General features: G+C 38.1%; 1 long non-coding RNA gene across 1 annotated transcript in view; it reads right to left on the reverse strand.

Moving 5' to 3' along the window:
- Window positions 1-9,719: 9,719 nt before the first annotated feature.
- Window positions 9,720-9,915, reverse strand: part of LOC120803373 — a 371-nt gene continuing 175 nt past the window's right edge. The window contains exon 2 of the long non-coding RNA XR_005709331.1: window positions 9,720-9,893. This is a non-coding gene — a long non-coding RNA (uncharacterized LOC120803373). The remainder of the gene's footprint in view (window positions 9,894-9,915) is intronic.

Below are 9,915 nucleotides of genomic sequence, written 5' to 3' on the forward strand. Positions count from 1 at the left end.
AAATTCACCATCGGGCACCGCGGATGCAGGCAGTCAGCCGGCGAGGGGAACGCCTTCCCCTGGCCGCTTGAGCGCCACGTGTCGCGTTCTCTGCAGCAGCTGGAGGCGTGAGCTGAGCGGAGAGCCGTGCACAGAGCTTCGTGTACTACAAAAAATAAAGTAATGGATATTGTTGGTCAGTGTGGGTATGTCACACTCCTTGGTGCGCCAGCTTTTCTACTGTTATTGAAAGTCCCTGTTGTGACTGCAGAGTTCATCCGGCTCAGTATTTGAAAACTTGAAGGGGCTGCGTGGACTGGTCGTATTGTGCATTGGGAATGAACTAGCAGAGAAGCTGGATTTAGAGCAGCTTGTGGAGGACTTTGCGGTGCACAGGACTCACGGAGTGACGTTCAGACAGGTGTGCAGCAAATGACCGACTGTTGTTTCTCACTGTACAGAAGGGAGCATCAACCACTATCGCCTGGCTTTGTCGGCTGCAGCTGCTGTGCGGTTTATGTTGTTTATACATTTCCGCCCTCTCTGCTGCTTTATTCTGCTGTTAATTCTATAAGAAGTGGCAGGCTATTTGATTTATGTAGCTTAATATTGCTACATAAAGTCTATGAACTCCCGCTGAGGCATTCGGGTGTTTACATTATTTCGTCCACCCCACTTATATCAATGAAGGTGGGCTAAATAACAGGAACACCTCTCTGTATAATGCAACACAGCTCAACAGCACCACACTACATCCTCCAAAAAAAGTAACCGTTACAACCTTCATGGAGGGAGGACTTATTGCAGGACGGTTGTATTAGACTTCAGTGTTAGCTAGGTGGACCTAATAAACCAACTGAGTGTATATTTGTAATTATCAGTCCTATGCACAGGATGCAAAGTTCTTGACTGGAATGTATTGATTGCTTTCGGTGTCCTCACCTGGGAATGGCTTAAATGCATTGAAACACCAATGCATATAAGCCTGCATATACACCTAGTAGCGTAAAGTTGTTCTTTAATTTAATAATTTTATCATATATTATTATTAGTATCTGCCTATAACATTTTTTTACTCTTCCCCTTCCCCCTTTTAAAATATAATAAAACAGAAACATGTACTCCAAGGTCATTTTAACTGACCTTGTACTGCACTGTACTGTTTTTACAAAAGTAATTTTACTTCATCTTGACTAAAATTTTACTTCATCTTGACTAAAATTTCTTTTGAGTAACTTTTACCCTAGTACAAGTTTCCAGTACTCTTTCCACCCCTGCATGTCTGTCTGTAGCCCTCATCTGGCCAACAGTAGGGTTAGCAGTTAGCAGTTAGCAAATTTTGAAATCCTTTTTTTTAGTTTTTTACAAGATTTACTGTACATGCCAAAGAATATCACTGAGTTGATGTTCAGTCCTTCTGCAAGTTCTCTCCTTTTACTCTTTTGAGTTTCGTTGTTGACACTTGAAACTGCGTACCAAAATGATTAGTGTCATCACTAAAGACGTTCATTAGGGGTAAGAGGGTGTATTTATCAGCCTCCCCTTCTTCGTGAACCTGCTGGTAGCTGCACCTTACAGCCAGTCCACTATCAAGTATCGTGCAATAGTAGAGGGGCATGGAGCAGAGACAAGAAAAACAGTTATATGTTCTTGTGACAATGATGATGTGGTGATATGATGAAGACAAAGCGTGGAAACCAGTTGCAGTGAGTTGAGGACAAAACCTGAAGGAGAGTAATCATGATGTCAACACCTACTTCTGAATGTTGGCGCTTGGATAAAGCCTTTTTGTGGCTGCTACTTTACTGGACAAAATGTGAGACTCTAAATGTGATTAGAGTACGTTTATATAAAGGCCCATTCAAGGAGCCACGAGGTGATGCCAAGATATTAGCACATACTATATGCAGAATATGTAACTACTGAAAAATACTTAAAAAGGACTTTTGCGGTCTTACCATATGAAGAGTCATTCACTTGTTGGGGCAGTAGAGATCGGATGATGGGCGTTGACATCAGGGAGAATGCCAACAGGGTACAGGCATACTGTAAGTGTTATGTCTTAGAGTACATATACAAAAATGCTTTTAGAATACAGAAATAATTTTTAAAAAGTAATAATGCATCTAACATCTAAATGTTCTGCACTGTCTGTATATGTCTCTGTTCCTAACATTTTTCTAATCTTTTATGTAAAGTACTTTGATTTGCCTTATGTATGAAATGTGCTATACAAGTAAATTTGTCTTGCCTTTGCTAACTTCTGAGAAAAATCTGGCTCCCTAGCTTCTAAATCCTCCATTATGTTCACTATTTAGTTATGAACAGTCTCTGTCCGCTGTTTGGTGAGCAGGTAGCATGCAGGTAGTTTTTTTCTGAAAACAGCTGCCAGCTGCTGCATAAAACAAGGTGGAGGAGAGCAGTGAGAGTGAACCAAAATAGTAAAGTGCTGCAGGCTCAATGCAAATGACACTCGACTCTATTGCCCCTCTAAAAAAGAAGATGATAAAACAAAAGAGGTTAGTTCCATGGTTTAAATCCCAAACCCGCATATTAAGCAAACAGCGTGAAACTTGAAAGGATAGGAAAGGCGTTGTACCAAACTGGAAAAATCCAACTTAGCTTGACGTGGATCAGAGAGCCATAGCTCTATTGATCCATGTATTCCTTTAGCTCTTAGTAGTGACGATTTCATGAGCTTGATAAATGATAAAGTTTTAACTATTAGAGACAAAATTCACCACCTCCTGCCCTCAACCAGCAACAATTTATCTTCAAACACAGGAGCCTTAGAAACAGCCGTAAAACCTGATATATATCCAGACTGTTTTTCTCCCATAGACCTTAACCAATTAACTTCAACAATTTCTTCATCTAAACCATCAACCTGTCTCTTAGACCCCATCCTAGCTAGGCCACTTAAACAAGTTTTAACCTTAGTTAGAACTTCTTTACTAGATATAATCAATATGTCGTTATTAACAGGCTATTTATCACAGTCCTTTAGTCCAGTAGCTGTAATTAAACCTCTTGCTAAAAAGCCTACTCATGATCCAGATGTTTTAGCCAACTATAAACCTATATCTAAGCTTCTCTTTCTCTCTACGATCCTTGAGAAAGCTGTCGCCAACCAGTTGTGTGACTTTCTACATAATAATAGTTTATTTGAGGAATTTTAGTCAGGATTTAGAGTGCATCACAGCACAGACACAGCACTGGTGAAAGTTACAAATGACCTTCTAATCGCATCGGATAAAGGACTTGTCTCTGTACTTGTCTTGTTAGACCTTAGTGCTGCATTTGATACTATTGACCATCACATCCTATTATAGAGACTGGAACATTTAATTGGCATTAAAGGAACCGCTCTAAGTTGGTCGAAGTTTATTTATCAGATCAATTTCAGTTTGGTCACATTAACGATAAATTCTCCATATAAACAAAAGTTAGTCATGGAATTCCACAAGGTTCTGTGCTTGGACCACTTCTATTCACCTTATATATATACTTCCTTTAGGCATTATTATTAGGCAATATTATCTCTCTTCCTGTAACTTTCTACAGGTATTTCTGCTTCTGGAGCTGTAGAGTCTCGATCTGTGAGTGCAAACCATCTACAGCCCTCATGATCCTGCTGAACATGCACTGCTTCAATTATTATTATTATTATTATTATTATTATATTTACTCATATTATTATTATTATTATTATTTGCCATATTATTATAATTATTAGTTGTATTATTAGTCTTATTATTATTATACAATGTGGAACCTGCATTGTGCTGTTCTCTTTCCTCCTTTGAATTAAAGTAAAAACAGACTAGACTGAGAAGGGGCGGACTTTAGCTCTCTGTATCTATCCATTTTTGGTTTTTATTTTTGATTATATCTAACAGTGCCTAAATTTCTCAAGTGAACAGGTTTTATGGTCTTACTGATGTAAAACATGTGCATGTGGTGATGAAAGCCATGAGGAATGTGCAGGCTGAATAGGACAACATGCCAATCGTGATCAGAGTGAGATCACTGACCCACCTTGACATGACCATGGCTCTGAGGAAACTTGAAAGGATAACAAGGATACCAGCAGTGTTCCCCTAGCCCACCTGAAAAGATACACATGGGTAACAATCATAACCAAATCAGTCTGAATCCAATCAAGAGTTCAGTTATGCTGATTTCAATTCTATTATTAGGCTGAATATTAAGTATATTTCATTTTTCTTATTTTACTCTTTTCTGTGAATCACATTAGTCTGCTGTGCAGTCATTTACTTTCAAAGGCCATCATTATAGTGAGATTTTTTTTACACATTGGTTGTCAAACCATGGATACCTTTGAAATTGAATTACACATGAATCATAATTTAATGAGATAAATAAAATGGCCGATATGAAAACCATGTGTCTCCATATTTTGATACTTTTAGTTTTTCAGATTAATTTAAGGACTAAATGCTCTTTATTGGGTTAAAAAATTCTCATATGTCTTCAATATGTAATCCTATTCAGTCTTTTTTTTTTCTCAAAAAGATGCAGAAAAACTAGTCCATTCTTTTGTTACTTCTAGGATGGATTGTTGTAATTCCTTAATATCAGGCTGTCCCAAAAAATCTTTAACTACTCTCCAGCTGATCCAGAACTCTGCAGCGCGAGTACCGACAGGAACTAGGAAAAGAGATCACATTTCTCCTGTGTTAGCTTCTCTGCATTGGCTCCCTGTAAAATTCAGAATAGAATTTAAAATCCTCCTCCTCAACTACAAAGTCCTAAATGGTGAGGCACCATCTTATCTGAAACAGCTCATAGTACCCTATTACCCCAGTAGAACACTGTGCTCCCAGAACACAGGCTTACTTGTGGTTTCCAAAGTCTCCAAAAGTAGAAAGGTAGGCAGAGTCTTCAGTTATCAGGCTCCTCTACTGTGGAACCATCTTCCAGTTTTGGTCTGGGAGGCAGACACCCTCTCCACATTTCAGAGTAGGCTCAAAACCTTCCTTTTTGATAAAGCTTACAGTTAGGGCTGACTCAGGCTTGTCTTGAACCATCCCCTAGTTATACTGCCATTGGCTTTGATTGCCAGGGGACTTCCCATGATGCACCAAGCTCCTCTCTCCTCCCTTCCTCTCCATCTGTACTTGACTTCTTTTCCTGTCACTTTCTGCAGGTATTTCTGCCTCTGGATTTGTGACTGCAAACTAACTACTGCCCCCATGATTCCGCTCAACACCGACTGCTTAAATTATTATTATTATCATTATTATCAATATATTTATTCTTATTAGTCTTATTATTAGCCCTATTATTATAATTAATATCTTAATTATTAGTCTCATTATCATTATACATCTTTATGTGGTACCAGTATTTTGCTATTATCAATATTACCTGATAGTCAATAATAAATATATTTAGAGCAAAAAGTAAGCAGCTGTCCTTCAGCTGTCATGCTGACACTCAATACAGCAAACATTCATTATCTTTCATACGATAGACCGCACACAACACACCATACAAATGGACAGTTCAAATCTTTATTTAAGAAAGTAATCCTGTCTTGTCACCGCCCTCCAGTACTGGAGACTACAGGATGTAAGTGGAGAAAAAAGAAAAAAAACAAAAAAAATACACTGGTAAAATTTAAAATTGGTACATTGGTATGTTCTATGAAGAATTTCATGTGATGAGTCCTAAAGTTAGCGTGATGAAAAGTATTAAGATGTGCAATTTTATGGTTAGGATATAAACATAAGGGACGGACTGATGCCCATTAGCTCTGATTGGATGACTGGTTTAAATCACTGATGATGCTCACTGTTTCCTGCATGTGTTTCACAAGAAATGCACTTTAACGTGAAGGCAGTGGTAGGCCTTTTTTAAACCCCAAGTTTTGCCGCAGGTATCACCTTTTCATCCCATTTCATCTTAAATACTACATTCATGCTTCTGATTATGTCACTTGTTATTAACATCCCTGCCTCTTTCACATGAAAGTACTTGATAAAGCCAGAGTTAAATTGGTTATTCGGGATAATTGATATTATGGTCAGTGAAGTCAGGTAGCCCAAAGAGAGCCAGAATAAGTTGAACTTTCTTCATGGTACAGGCCTCAGTTCTTTTAAGATATTCCAGTAGCTATAGATGTGGAAAAACAATTACAGATACAGCAGATAACAGACAGATAAACATGCAGTTGCTTCAGGTCTGTAATGGGCCAGTCTATGATGACAAAGGCTTTGCCTCTGCTACAGTTCAGTGCAGACTTTGCATGTTTGACAGTTCGTCTCCACTTTGCAGACCAGAGGGCAGAGGCCTATTCACTTTTGAGTGATTTAGGCTCTAGTTTCTAAATGGCATTTCAACTCTAGACCAGTACAGATAAATAAAGGAAAAAGAATATTCCAGTTGTCAAACAGATCATTGTTTTTGGTGTTGTGTATCACACTTAGAACTCATAGTGTATATTAGTGTAAAGCTACATATTAATATTCTTTCATTGAAAATGAGATGACATTAGGGTAAGTGCGGATGGGACTTCCGTTAAACTGGTGTGTGACAAAATGGGGATTATTTATTTGTCGGTGGAGTAGGCATATCCACAGACTGTTATGCTGTTCGTTTGCTTGTAATTATTCTTTGGTTCACAGCCATTCACCGTAGTCATGGCCTGTTCTTCGGTTACTTGGACTAACAGACTATCCTCCAAGGATTCTGGTATAGATTTGTTACGGTAATTAAATGTTTATTTTCTCAATGGTTTCCAATTTTAATGCACTTCATACGCAATTTTGAGTTAAGTATAGTATGTGAAATGCGTCCGAGATGTTGGTGCTTTTTTCCTGGATGTTTTGACCAAAGACGTGGAGACAATTAGCATCACAGTTATTATGCATTACGGATGCAACTTGCTAACCAGGCTAGTTAGCTAGCGCTAACGTTAGCTGTTGACGGAGGCTGAGGGAGAGACCAGCCAAGAGGAAGTGAGGATGCTAAATAAGCAAATGGGATACACCATTATTTACACAAATCATAGCCATCGATTCTCAAGTTTGATGCAGAGCTAAAACAAATTCACAGGTTGTAAGACTCATTTACTGCAATGTAGACTTGATGATTAAACTCCCAGAATATGATCAAAGTAGTGACTGACACTATAGTTACATATAACATATAACTTATAACATGTAACATAAAGCAATTTCCTTCATCTAAATTTGAAGTGAATACAGCCTTTTTGTAAAGTACATGGGAAGCCCAAAACAGGAAATATTTCCAATATGTTACTTTGAAATTAGACGTTAGTTTGTTATTCTCTGTTGATAGTTTTCACAGGTTCACTTTCTTGCCTTTGACTTCATTTCTGCTGTTGTTAGAGAGGTGATGGCAGTAACATTTTTAAAAACAGAATTTTAAAAATAAACTGTAATTAAGTGATGGATCAACTCTAGCAGAGTCATGACTTTCACAGGTATTCCCATTTTACATCAAAAGGGTCTTCAGTAGAAAACAGCTGCAACGGGCCAAGCAGAAGTGCACCCAGGAGCAAAATGTTACTCCTGTTATAGATGTGTACTGCTGTTACCATTTTATAAGTATGTATTACACATACAAACTGTTAAGTGTGTACTTAAGATTTGACAGTTAGATAACAAAGCAGTTAGGTTAAGTAATTGATATGGCATGTCTTTGTATAGTTTTTCATTTGATGGAGACTTCCAAAATGTCAGTTTAGTACAGCTTTTTTAGTAACAAGTGTACAGTAGAAATGGTAGACATTAGAAAACACAATATATAAATAATACTTCGTATACAGCGTACAGCGCTTGGTACAGCAGTCTGTACACTGTATGAGTAAAGTCCAAAGCCAGGGTAAAGGAATAAAAGCTGCCTTTACAATTAAAGTGAGCATAGTGCAACAGTCTGTAGGTTTGCTGTAATGCATAGTTGAAAAAGCTAATCCAGCAGTCCATAAGTGATGGAGGTAAGGTGCAAAAAAGGAGCCATTATTCATCATGAGTCCTTGTGGGTGAGACAATTTAAATGTAGCAGGCTCACAGCAAGGGTGGTAGAAGCTGTTCTGAAACCTATTCTTGTTAACATTTTTTGGTTTAATTAGGTCAGTATGAAGGGACAAAAAGGAAACCTGATAAGAGTATTTGAATGTAAATTTGCCCCAGTAACAACCCTTCTGTAAATAAGTGATGCTCTTGGAACAGCACACTGATATTAACTTTTAATAATTGAGAAATATGAACTATATGAACTATGAACACTAATGTTTAAAACTATTTATAGTTTACCTGCTGGTAGTTGCTGCTACTCTTCCATTGTTATATGTTCAAGCTATTTTAAGTTTGCAGGAGTCTTTTTTGCAATGGCAGATTTTCAACGGCTCTCTCCAAAGGTTTCAATGGGATTCAGGTCAGGACTCATTGCTGGCCAGTTTAAAAAAGTCCATCTTTTCCTTTTCCACCACTCTTTTGTGCTGCTGGATGTCTGCTTTGGACCGTTGTCTTGCTGAAAGACCCAAGGCCTTTGCCTCAACTTAGTTTTCGAACACTGGGTAACACTTTTTGCTCCGAAATACATTGGTAATCTTATGATTTCATCATTCCTTTGTTACATTCAATGCCTCCAGTACCGGAGGAAGCAAAGCAGCTGGAAAAGCATGACAGAACCTCCACCATGTTTTACTGTAGGTAGGGTGTTCTTTTCCTTTTGGGCTTCATTTCATCGCCTATACACAAAGTGATGCATTGTATTCCCAAAGAGCTCTACTTTGGTTTCATCTGTCCATAGAATATCATCCCAGAAAAACTGGGGCTTATCGATGAAAGTTTTTGCAAACAGTAGTCTTGCCTTTTTGTGCCATTCTTTCAACATTGGTGTCCTCCGTGGCCTGCGCCCATGGAGCCTAACTTGGTTTAGTGTACAGCGTATGGTACAGGCTGAAACCACCACTCCAAATAAATCAACGTAGGCCTGAGGCTCTTTAGATGTCTTGCGTGGGGTTTTTTCCACAATCCACATCAACCTTCGTTGATTTCTCTCAGGAGTTTCTCCTTAGCGTTACGTCCTGGAAGCGTCTGTGGAAGTTGTTGATAACATTAAAAACTGTTGAAACAGGGATTTCAAGATCTTTGGTGACTGCTTTGTAGCCTTTGGAATTGTTATGTTTTTTGATAATAGCATTTCTGATGCTCTCAGACAGCTCTCTTGTCTTCGCCATTGTGAAAAAGAAACTGGAAACAATCAGCCCCTTTTTATGCAGTAAAACCATTATTCATTCAGTGAATACATATATTTAAATATACACACACACGTATATATATACATATGTATTTACATAATACAGTCATGCAGCATTCGGCTGACCATTCGGCCCCGCTGTTGCAGCCAAAAATATATTTCAAAGAAGGATACACTGCTGTCTTACCTGATGCTGGTCACACTGTCATCCGTAATGTTTCCACTCCAGCTTCTCCATCTAATTAATAAATGACATAATTGAATTAATTAGATAAACCAAGTACTGTCATCTCTACAGTGCATACATTCGTACAGTTTCAAAAAGAAAGTACCAAACATACCGTTGGATGTTCCTGAATTTCTTTTTTTGCCTATAAGAAAAACAAAACCAATGAAAAACATGTTAATCAACAATGTCAAGACTTGGCAGAAAGTATTATGATCCATTACATCATGATAACATTTTCTTTGACTGAACACAAATCTTACGTTTTAGATCTGTTTTCTTCATGACAAAGTAAACTACAGCTGGTATTAAAATCAATAAAAAAATCAATGGAATGACGATCACAAGTGCTGTCCCTTTTGCACTGTGTTCTCCACATTCAGCATCAGTTGAAGCAGTTCCGGGTCTTATCAGCTGAAGGTTTTTTGATTCACATCTAGAATGATAGAGGGACATTT

This window comes from Xiphias gladius, chromosome 18 (assembly GCF_016859285.1).
Source record: "Xiphias gladius isolate SHS-SW01 ecotype Sanya breed wild chromosome 18, ASM1685928v1, whole genome shotgun sequence".
Taxonomy (NCBI): domain Eukaryota; kingdom Metazoa; phylum Chordata; class Actinopteri; order Istiophoriformes; family Xiphiidae; genus Xiphias; species Xiphias gladius.